The sequence below is a fragment of the Equus caballus genome, chromosome 15 (genome assembly GCF_041296265.1).
Source record: "Equus caballus isolate H_3958 breed thoroughbred chromosome 15, TB-T2T, whole genome shotgun sequence".
Lineage (NCBI taxonomy): Eukaryota > Metazoa > Chordata > Mammalia > Perissodactyla > Equidae > Equus > Equus caballus.
The window spans coordinates 41,774,753-41,787,243 of NC_091698.1; the positions used below are offsets into that span (position 1 = coordinate 41,774,753).

Genomic DNA, 12,491 nt, shown 5'->3' on the forward strand with positions numbered 1-12,491 from the left:
AGAGTTCAAGTTTCAACCCAAAAGTAAGGCTTCAATTCACTTTCGCTCTGGGTATGAGAGAATAAGCCAATTTGTGTTTAATGAGGAGATACCAAGAATAGTTAAAGAAAAAAATAGGTCATAATTCTATCCTGTTAAAGATATCGTGTTAGACTACCTCCTAATTAGCCCATGACATTTTCTTAAAGGCAAGTGATGCGTCTGGGCATCCGAGTGTCCAATTGTACCAGGGACTTTGAAGTGTATTTTGGGTCAAGCCACTCTTCTCATTAATGAAGTATCTAAAACACCTTTCTACTCACGAAGGCCACGAGTTTTAAGAGTGAGAGCATTTCCCTTGACCTATTTCATTCAAAACGTTCTTCCACAATCACTTTTTCTTTCTTTCCTTTTTTGTAGCATTTTTTCCTTCTTAAAATGTCTTTTGATACATAAGTCATTGTAGTTGAAATTTGAATACTTGTATTGTTAAATGAGGAAGACTTATTGTTAAAACATAAGGTTTGCTTATGTTAATTGATAAAGTAGTAGCCATCCAAAATTTACTACATTAAGGCCCATCTGGAATATATGGATAGTTTTGATCAATTTACTAAAAAGAGGCATTTGGAAAGTTACTAGGTCTAATGTAAGCCAATTAAATTACACAGGAAACTTTATTTTATTTAATCCAAAGAAAGCAGATTCTAGATTATTTAATAAAATAAAAGAATATGAGGATGCTTCACAGAAACCTATGTCACCCTGGAATAAAGACGAGAGACTATCTCTTTAGATGCCAAACACTAAAACATCTGTTTCATTCAAGGAAGGACTATACTCTGACCGAATTATAAATAAATATGTTTGCAGACAAAAGAGTTAACAGATGGCTGGAAATGATTGTCCATATCAGCGAGTGTTAGCAATGGTAAAAAATAGTTATATAAAAACATACTAATTTTGCCACTTACCTCTTTTTCATATTGTACCTAAGGGAAAATTTCATAGTACAAGCATTGCATGTAACATGAATAACTATGAACTCAGGAAGTTAAATATTCTCATAGGTATTTTTTCTATTGAAAATGGCAAAGTAATTTACTATTCTGGAGACAATTTAAGGAAGCTTCAGTTAAGTTCTGCCGTTGTACAGAATAATTGTCATTGCACTGAAGGTGTAAACTAAATAAAGTAAAAATAGCCTCGTTTGTGAACCAGCTGTGCATCTGGCATGAAACTGGGCAATGCAAGCAGTATATCACTTAATAATACTAACAATAATGCAAAGAAATATCGTCATGCCTGCTGTAAAGATAAAGAGAATCTAAATGGCAATCAAAGTCAATTAATAAAGAATAGGCATAGTTGGGATATAAACATGAGTCTCTTTAATTCCCAAGCTACAACTTTATCCCATGCATCCTTTTCACAGGTCCCTGTTTTCATTACCTTACTTGCATGTTAAAATTATATTGTGATATTGTCTCCATATCGGATCATTAACTCTTAAGTAAAGGTAAGACTTAATTAATTCTTTATTGCTAGAACAAAGCCACGTCTTCACTTTGGCTCAGTGTATAAGCTCAAAGGGACATCTTGTTCATCCCACAGGGGGATTTTTTTCTATTGTGATTAAGAAGACTTAGCATGAGATCTACCCTCTTAATAATTTTTAAGTGCACAGTACAGTGTTAACTATAGGCACAATGTTATACTAAGTCCCTACATTTCAGTTTCCTCTAAGACTCAGGATGTAGCCTTGTAACAGAGGAGCTGAATGGCTGGTTGACATTTTGGTTCCATGTTCGTTACATATCTCTTCCTTATCTACTCTACTACAAGGATAGATGAAGTAAAGCACTTTTCTCTCTGCTGGAGTGCCGTCAAACAAAGGATTGATTACCCCTTCCTAACAACCCTCAAGTCTCCCTAGCATATCTGAACCGAAGCTAGCTGGCAGATAAGAGAAGAGGATAGCTCAGCCTATCCCATTAGTCCCATATAGGTTGTGAGAGTCCTGAGCTTGGATGTTATAGATTTCAGCACCCACTGGGAAAGGACAGCTCATGAAAAAGTCTTTGTTTTTTGCTGTGGAAGATAACCTAGGGCCTACTTTCAAGTTCTTTTACAGTAAAATGGTGGCAGCTAATGTTATTGAAAATGTACTATGTGCCAGGTACATTAATATGTATTACGCTTAATTTGTATTACATTTATATGCTTAATATATATTCATTTGTTCTTAATGAGAACCCTATGAGATAAGTGCTATTATCATGAAGTCCATTTTGTAGGTGAGGAAGCTGAGGCCAAGAAAATTTAAGGGACATGACCAGATGATGCAGTGACTTGAGAAGCTGATTGAGATTCAAAGCCAGTCCATCTAGCTCCAGAATTCCTGCATTTCACCATTAGTCTACACTGCCCATCTCCTAGATATCAGATTGGCAGTGTTCCTCAGGTGCTTGCCAAGACATCACTTTGCAAGCTAAAGTTATCATTGATAGTACTTAAAACAAAATGAAAATTATATTTAAGAATGTCATTCTTGACAGAATGACCTACCAATATATTTTGTTTCCCTGTATCATTTGTAGGAGTTAACTGTGTTGATGAGAGTTGCTATGCCACTGATTCAGAACAATTAACTTTGATTAGTAGATCAATTTGCGACCTTGAAACAAAATTTTGACAGATAAAATTCTTCAAATAGTATATTTTCTGCATTCTTAATGAAATACAATATAGTGCATTATGTGATCAGTGGGTACAAAGAAATAAGATTGCTTGCGTGAAAACAACAGCTCATTTCTAAAATGTTTCATTTCACTTTATTCTCAAAGACTGAGTGCACAAAATAAATACAACACCTTTTTTTTAACCAAGAAAAAGATTGTATAAACAATTGTACCAGAAGTAAATTATATCTGATGTAATATATATACTAACCACCTTGGGGTTTTTGTATCAGACACAGCATGGTATAAAGTAAAGGGCACATATTTTCAAACAAAATAACAAATTTGCATTCTCAAACTATATTATAATTTACCAGTTACTTGATAAAAGAAAATTTACTTAAATTTCTATACCACTATTTTTCTTATCTATAAAATAGGAATACGCATATTTATCACATGAATTAATTATCAAGATTACATAAAGATAATATAAACAACTTAGTATTTATTAATAGTTCCATAAATTCCAAAGTGGATTTACATTTTTACAGAAACTCTTCTGTATAATATTGTTACTATTATCATTATAATAACTATTAGTATTTTATTAAGTAATCAACCTAGAATAATGACTTTTTGGTAAACATTCTAAACCTAATAATATCATTTGGTCATTTCAATAATGCTTTCTGGCATCTTTTTTCCTGTATACTTAGGTCATATGCCATACATTGTATGCATTTTTCTTTTTAAAGATTGGCACCTGAGCTGACATCTTTTGCCAAACTTCTTCTTCTTTTTTCTCCTTCTTCTTCTCCCCAAAGCCCCCCAGTACATAGTTGCATATTCTAGTTGTGAGTGCCTCTGGTTGTGCTATGTGGCACACCGCCTCAGCATGGCCTAATGAGCAGTGCCATGTCTGCACCCAGGATTCAAACCGGCAAAACCCTGGATCACCAAAGCGAAGCGTGCAAACTTAACCATTTGGCCACGGGGCCAGCCCCCATATACCTTATGCATTTTGACATGTATGTGTAATAAGGAAAGAAGGATATATTTCATTAATCCTGAAATTCATTACTATATGCATGGTACTGGATCAGGTGCCATTGGTACTAACAGACATATTACTGATTGTTCCTATCCACAAAAAGCTAATTACTGAGTCTGGCCGGGTGGCATAATGGTTAAGTGTGCACTCTGCTTCCTTGGCCCAAGGTTCATGGTTTTGGATTCCAGCCATGAACCCACATATCACCACTCATCAAGCCATGCTGCGGCAGCTTCCTGCATACAAAATAGAGGAAGATTGACACAGATGTTGGCTCGGGGACAATCTTTCTGAAGCAAAAAGAGGAAGAATGGCAATGGATGTTAGCTCAGGGCCAATCTTCCTCACCAAAAAAATAAAGAAAGAAAGAAAGCTTATTACTAAGTTGGGAAGAAAATTTTCACGAAGAATTAATGAACATGATAGTACACACTAAAATTTTATTTCCATGGAAAAATTGGAGAATACTGCTGCATATAATAATGTAATAATTAAATTTTATTTGTATTACATTTAATATAAGATAAAGGGTGGTGAAAATTTGAATTATCTAGAGAACGCCTATGGTAGATTTAACATAAGTGTCTTCTTTGGTAGGTTTTAAAGTGTCAAGAGACATAGCCATGTGACTGGAATCTTTCTGATGGCCCCACTGGCATTAAATTGATGCCGTGTTTCATCAAAGTGAATTCATTTGCCCACTGCACTTTGCTGAAAAGACTAGTGGTAGAGTTAGAATGACCGTGATGATAATAATTATTAGAACCAGAAAGAAATATATACATTTGGATATTACTGAATAAAGATAATAAGTATTTGATTTCCTTTAAATACTTTATCTTTGGAACCAAGTTGTGAGTGGATTGGAGGTTGGGTCAATCACTTGCCCATTTGCTTTCAAACCTATTTCTTTGTCTGTGTCCTCGCCCAATATTTTCACCTAATGTAGACACAGACAGGAGATTGAGGGAAAGAGAATGGGAGAAGCATGCCTATATCTCATTGTCTCCCTCTGTTTTGGGTTGATTAAGGCAGTATCTGCTTTCTCTTTCACGATTCTAGTAGCTGTTGGGTGAACCCTCTCCGTCTTTCAAGCTCTTGCACGGTGCTCCTAGCACTTAGTTTCTAGTAGCAATATTCTTTCTTTGTCTTTCTAGCTCTAGAGCTGAGAATACTTTGTATACTTACTTGTCTTTGGGTTGCCCAACCTTCCTCAGTGTTCAGCTTTTCAGTACATCTGTATCTAGTTGCCCATATTGAATTATTCTATGCTATTCCCTGGACCCTCTGTTCCTGGATGTACCTTGAGCATTGGAGCTGTTCAGAGGGATGTTTTTCTGATGGAGTCATTGGTGTAGAGTGACTACACTTTCACATCCAGTGTGCCTCCCAGGCAATGGGTGGGCTACGAAATCTGTTACTCCATTGCTCAGCAGAGTTTCTTGACCTTACTGCACAACAGAGACAGTGCAATAGGCCTCTTTCCATGCTCCATATGTGCCCCTCTTTCAGCTGCAGATTTGGGAAATTAGGATGAAATTGCCTGATAGAATAGGTCATTCTTCAGTTTAGTGAAATGATTAGCTGAAAGCTCTCAGGTAGAACCTCTAAACAAGCTCTCAATTTCTGTTGTAACTTCAAAGACATAACTAGAAACTGAAAATGCAAGGGGGGAAAATGGCAGATTAGGAGTCAATCTGAAATTATTAGAGTTTTATTTTCACCATTAACCAGCTGTATAACCAAAGGTTATGGGGAGAGGGAGAAAGATTGCAGGGAAAGGGGACTCAATTGAAAAGATACATAAAACTATTCATGAATATGACACAGAGACACAAACAAAAAAATATGATGATTCGTGCTTTATTAGGCTGGTGAATTATATGAAATTTTCCTCTTCATTTCCTCAATTATTTTTAATATTATTTTGTGACTTTTTTGAAGAATTTTAATTTATTTTAAAGGATTCTATTCTTTCCCGATGTTAGCTAGCTAAAGGAAAGCTTTGTGAGGGGAGGAGGAAGGAAATACAGAGAAAGAGAGGCTTTCAGAGCCACGGTTTTCCAGAAAAGACAGGACTCGATGAGTTTTGTGTTCTTATGAGATAAGAAGCGAAGAGGCTGTAACTAATGGGGGTGGAAAAAGGGCAGCATGAGGCCCAGGGGTGGTGGGCTCAAGCCAAGACAACTTTGCTCTTGGCCTCCTTCAAATGCCTAGTCAATCCCTGGCATGTTAGAAATTATCAGAAACAAAATTAGTTATTATTTCTATCGGTAAAATACACCTTGGTATATTTGTAATGGACTCATAGAGTATCCTAGTGAAAAATGAAATGCTCATAAAGTCTGTATAGATGGCTATATTATTGCATTCTGGGTTGAGAACAGAAAGTTTTGAAACCAGGAGTAAAGAGTTACTCTGTAAAGAAGCAAGAATTGTAGAATGTGAAGTAGATTTAATAGGGCTTTACTTTTGTGGTCCTGCTGAGTTACTATTATCTAAAACACACAAAAGCTGTTTCACCTTGTTCATGGTTTCTTCTAATGGCTTTTCCCAGATAAAAGTATTTTCAGTGTGTGATTATTGAGGTCAGAGCATTGTTTCAGTGTAATTGTTTTTTGTTGCCTTTTATTCCTTTCAGGAAATGGCATAAGAAGATTACAGTTCACTAGAACACTTGATGCTTTTTTTTTTTCCACTAAATAAATCAGACACAGGTAAATGGTCAGATTGACAACATCTTTGAGTGTTCCAACAAATGGGCTTTATTTAAATTGTACCATTGTTGATAATACCTGGCTCTAAAACATCGTCTGTGATTTAAAGGACATTGACACTGCCATTGCAAGAGGAGTAACAGTTGTGATGTTGGTGCTTTTGCAGTTTGGTAGTGAATTGGCTAGTTTTCTTCTTATGTACAAAAGCCTCTCAAACACTCCAGTTTTCTCTGAGTGCCAACGAGGTATTAACACTGTGATTGATACAGCTGCACATTGAAATGACCTGGAGAACTTTCCCAAAACACTGATGCCCAGTCCTCACTTCCAGGAAATTCTGACTTCATGTTTAAGTGTGGAGATGAGGCAAGAGTATGTTTTAATGTGCAACTTGGTTGGGAAATATCCTGTGAGGAGACAAAAAGGAAAAACAAAAAGTAAGGCAAGATTTCTCTCCTATAAGGAGTTTATAACCTTGATAATTAGACAATCATCAAGGTCTTATGTCCTATAGGAAAGTGGAATTGAGGAGCCACGTGAGGACAGAGTGGTGATCAGGCAGATAGAGTATTCTAGATAAGTCGTTAGCATTGAATCACAGAATCACTGACATCTCTAAAACATGCCAGTTTTCTTGTAATTCTATTTTGTTTGTGTAGTACAAATAGCCAACTGTGTTAATTTCTCCCGAATATATATATTTTAGTATATAATGTAACTAATTTTCCATCAAAACTTTCAGGCCACTGACCTTGGCATTTTCTGACAAGCTGTTAACTTGCACATGGTTTCATTGTTCAGTGTAAACCTCTGGCCTCCCATTTCCCACCCTGGTCCTATGAGCAGTCATCCTTCTCCCCAAACCCCCCTAACTCCACTCCTTCTCCCTAGATAACCTAACCGCATACTTTCTGACATAAGTGTGGCCATCCCAACTCCTTCTTCAACAATTGACCAATATCTCTACCTATAACCTTTTCTCTTCCCTTCTGACTCAGTGAGTGGAAGTTGTCTTCCTCCTACAATCTTCACATTTGCTCATGCCAGCCTCCTCATGTATGGAAGTAATTCCTTCACATAATTGATTCTGTCTATCCTTCAAAGACTTGTTGAAGCTTCAACTCAGGAGAGGAGGCTTCCAATCATTTAGTTTGGGAGGGAAAGAACAGGAGGGAATTAAAGTCCCTTATAGCACCTATTCCCCAGATATAATGTGCAATTATTGGTTAAACTGTTGTCTTGCACACAATGTGCTATACCCCTTAAAAGAAGCCACCATGCCTTATTGAACTTTCACTAACCAGTACCTAGCACGGAATAGAGTCTACAGAAACATTTCCATCCAGAGAGCAAAAAATAGAACATGATTTATTTTGAAATAGCTTATGGTACATATAATACATTGTTTATTGATGAGCCAGAAATATTAAGGAGAACCTGGAGGCCTGTAAAAATCTCCACATTACCCAGAATTATTATAGGCATTTAAAGGTAATAGCATAATGAGATATTAAGGAGACTTACTTGTGAAACTTTGTATGAATTTATAACAAATGGCCAAATGCTGTGAGCTCAACTCTGCAGTGGACAATAAGTCACAGCCAGCTTGAGAGACAGCATCAATTATAACCTCACCCTGACAACTTGCCACAAGGAGAGCAGAAGGTAACATCGAAGTGTGTCCCAAAAGTTTTCTGGTGAGAAAATAAAATGATATCAGAAAAAACACAATTTTTTAAGTTTCTTCAATCTGAATTTCAATCGGTTGCAAACAAAGGGCAAAATGGCAAGTTGTGTTTTGCATGGAATGTTTCAGGCTCTGAAGGGGTGTCACGGGAAGTTGTCCATGGATAACCTTGCGGCCTCTGTGGGATGATTCGAGTGGTGGTGCTCCGTCAACTGGAGTTATTGTCAGAGACTTTTCTATAGTTTGGTAATTTTTGGTCCCAATTTAAATTAGCTGTATTTCGTTTGAAATGTGACCCACGCTGCCTTAATTAAGGCCATTTTTATTGATCTGTCAACAAAATCATTTGGGGGATGTTGGAGAATAGAGAACAATTGGACTGTAATGTTCAGGCAGAAGGATGCTGCAATCATTATGTAGCATTGAAAAAAGAAACAAAATCTCTAGAAACATCATTATTAATGGTGTCTGAAGTTTATACATAATGTGTTCATTCAGCCTTCATAACAGAATGGGTACATTTTCCTTATAATAGCCATGATGGTTTTTTATAATGCAAATAATGCTGAAAAAAACCCCATGGGTTTCCATTGGAATCAGAATAACATCCAAATGGCCATGGTGCACAAAACGTAAAGGATCTAGACCCCGCTACTTCCCTGACCTCATCTCACTCCACAGTCTCTCTTCCTCTTTATGGTTTAGCCTCCTTTGCTTTCCTGGTCCTTTGCTCACATCACAACACTCTCTTCTGAGAGCCTTAACCTATGTTGTTTCTTTTGCCTGGAATGGTGTCTCCCAGATCTTTTCAGTGCTAGTAACTTCTTGCTGTTCATCTCTGAAGAAAAGAGTCATGACTATCTAGTCTAAAATAGCCCCATTCGTTACCTCCCAGTCTTCTGAATCTCCTTATCCGATGTTATTTTCTTTCTTGGCACCTTTCAATATCTGATATGATCTCATTTCTTGGTTTCTTGTTTCTTTGTTTTCTCTTGTCCTCTCTTGAATATAATCTCTATGAAAACAAAGGACCATATTTATCATGTTCACTATTGCATCCTCCGAATCTAGGATAAGAGCTACTCAGATAGTTACCCCATGAATGAATAATTGAGTACTGTAATGTACTGTATTTAAATGTTGCCTTATTCCAAACTGGAAAATGTTCATAGCCTTCCAATGAATAACTAATCACCCTTTTGATTTCTAAACATGAGGAATCATAAATCTCTCGAATTAGTTCTGGAGTTACATAATACCAACAGCCTTATACTTCTGTTTAATAATGATTTCACATTAGACTTACATTGGAAATAATCACACTAGTTCTGGATGCTACTGGCTTTATATCCGATGGTTATACTTATTTCTTTCTTACCCAAGTCGGGGGGTGAGTGCGTAGGTAGGTTATGACAATTGATGGGTTAATTTCTTCACTTATTTAGCAAGTATTTATTGAGCACCTCTTATCTGCTTAGTGCTGTGCTTGGGGTAAGGCATAAATTGGAATGGCCCCAACTTGCATGGAGTTTACAGTTTACTGAGAGACCGACCAGACAATGAGATGGCTCCTTAGAATGAATCACAAAAAGTGCTATGATAAGGGAATGACAGAATGCCAAGGGCACACAAAGCTGAAGTACTTGGTTCAGCTTAGCCTGTCAAGGAAGGTTTCCCGAGGAAGTGGCATCAAACCTGAGCCTAGAAAGGTAAATAGGAGTTAGTCAGAGTTAACCATGTAACCACCCAGCCTGATCCATCAACTAGAATAATTGCTGGAATCCAATTCTGAAAATGCTTCATTCTATTTCTGGCAGTGTTAAATTCAGTTTTCTTCCGAATGTACTCTACCTGGTTGCTATTATCAATGTCATCATCATCATCATCATCAACATTTATTCAGTGAAAAATTACTTATAAACTCTGTATGTATTTTATTCAAGTATTCTTCATAGTAACCCTGGCAGTAGGTACTAAAATTATATTTATTTTATATATGAGGGAGTGAAACTCCCAGCATTTTACCCCAGCTCATCCTGCTAGTCAGTACCACGTGATTCTATTTTCTGCTGCTCTCGGTGATATCTTCATTGAACTCAGTTTGCTAGGGAGATGCTCTCCTTGGTTGGTAACATCGGTCGCATGTCAATGTAGACAAAAGGTGTGCTTTAATGCCCTGGTTTCCATATCTGACACTGACCTTGTGACTTTCAGGTCATTTCAGATAATGGCACTGGACACTTACCATGTAGCTTCAATTCAGATGTAGAGTTGCTATAGTGACTTACTTTATGACCTAGCAAGAGGGAAAGTGTCCTCTGCCTCAGGTTGCTAGGTTTAGGATTATTGCTACCTTGAATTGTAAACTTCTTTAAGATATCTTAGTGGAACAGAATGTTCTTCAACTTAACCTTATAATAGAACATTTTGAGTATAAAGTTGCTAGACAGAGGGGAGTTACCATGCACTGGCTGTACCAAAGTAAGCATCTCCTGTGAAGACTAGCCAATGCCTCTGAATGAAACTTCTGTGCTTGACTCTCTCTTCTAAGAAATGCATTTTGTAGGCCTATAGCTGCCACTGATAGTGATTCCTCTGATGGATCTGGACAAAGTCCATTGAAAACCTCCTGGGAAGGATTTACCATTCTAGATGCCGTTAAGAGCATCTGTGATTCACGGGGAGAGGTCAAAATATTAACATTAACAAGAGCTTGGAAGAAGTTAATTCCAACCTTCATAGGTGACTTTGAGGGACTCAAGACTTCAGTGGAGGAAGTAACTGCAAAGGTGGTAGAAATAGCAAGAGAACTAGAATTAGAAGTGGAACCTGAAGGTGTGCTGCGATCTCAGGGTAAAACTTAGCAGATCAGGAGCTGCTTCTTACGGATGAGCAAAGAAAGCGGTTTCTTGAGATGGAATCTACACCTGGTGAAGATTGTTCAAATGACAACAAAGCATTCAGAATGCTACAAACTTAGTTGATAAAGCAGCAGCAGGTTTTGAGGGGGCTGACTCCAATTTTGAAAGAAATTCTACTATGGGTAATGCTATCAAACAGCGTTGAAGCTACAGAGATATCATTCATGAAAGGAAGGGTCAATCAATGCGTGAAGTCATTGTTGGCTTATTTCAAGAAATTGCCACAACCACCCCAACCTTCAGCAACTACCCGATCAGTCAGCAGCCATCAACATCAAGGCAAGACCCTCCACCAGCAAGATTACAACTCACTGAAGGGTCAGATGATGGTTAGCATTTTTTAGCAATAAGGTATTTTTTAATTAAGATGTGTGCATTGTCTTTTTCAGACACAATGCTATTTCATACTTAATAGACTACAGTATAGTGTAAACATAACTTCTATATGCATTGGGAAACCAGAAACTTTGTGTGACTCACCTTATTGCAACATTCACTTTGTTGGAATGTCCTGGAACTGAACCCACACTCTCTCTGAGGGATGCCTGTATTTATACTACTGCTATTAATAATAATTGGTAGAAATATCATTTATAAGGAGTTGTCAGATGGGGATGTTAGTGCCCAGATCTCCAGATTGACATGTCTGGGTTTTTTTTCCATTTTAGCTAATTTGATTAAGTTTTTCACTTCACTTTCCGTGTAAAGAAAATGTAATCATCAGCAGAAGTGATGATTTTAAAGCATACCCAGGGGAAAATGAAACATCGAGGATTCCCAGAGAGATTTGATAAGTTTACACAAGTCACTCTTTCCACTATCTGGGACCACTTCTATTTCTAGCACCCTTTTACTGTTACTGACAACATTCCCAGTTGAACTGAGTAATTTACCCTCTCACCTGACAGCAGCTGTCATTATAAAAATTGCCAAGCCAATTCAGAGAGCATCTGCACAATGGGGGGACTTAAACTTTTAACAACCTTCAAGAAAGCCTAGACTCATCACCACCTCTTGTCAGCTTGTACATGAGCTCATCTTTTAGTTGCAAAAAGTTGGCAGATTAGAAGATTACATATGACAGATCTGAAATAGCATCCATGACATCCCTCCCTAGTAGTAACTCTGAAAAGAAGCATAATGAAAAATCATATTTAGAAATTTGATAAGTACTTTACAAATTGAAGGAGGTTAGGTTCATGGTTAACTATTTATAATCTACTCCGTTTATCTGTAATAAAGACCTAGCGATCTGTGATTTTAAACCTCACCATTTGTCACAGGTTTTGAAAAATTTTTGTCCACCAAACTATTATTTTTAAGTGATAATTATTTCATTTTTCAAAAATTCAATCCTAAACACAAATATAATTTTCAATGTCCAGAGATCAGCATTATATAAACCAAAGTAAGCACATGGGCTTAAAGTAATTTTAGGCAAAAATAAGGAAA

General features: G+C 37.0%; 1 protein-coding gene and 1 long non-coding RNA gene across 3 annotated transcripts in view; one reads left to right on the plus strand and one right to left on the minus strand.

Annotated features, from left to right (window-relative positions):
- The window catches only part of LRRTM4 (leucine rich repeat transmembrane neuronal 4), a 750,627-nt gene that overhangs the window by 333,199 nt on the left and 404,937 nt on the right, over window positions 1-12,491 (plus strand). The gene's annotated exons all lie outside the window — the stretch shown is intronic.
- Window positions 6,440-10,353, minus strand: LOC106781726 (uncharacterized). Its single transcript, XR_001378432.3, has 4 exons — window positions 10,144-10,353; window positions 9,007-9,133; window positions 7,956-8,125; window positions 6,440-6,838 (listed from the first exon to the last, which is right to left on the minus strand). It is a non-coding gene; the product is annotated as an uncharacterized lncRNA (long non-coding RNA).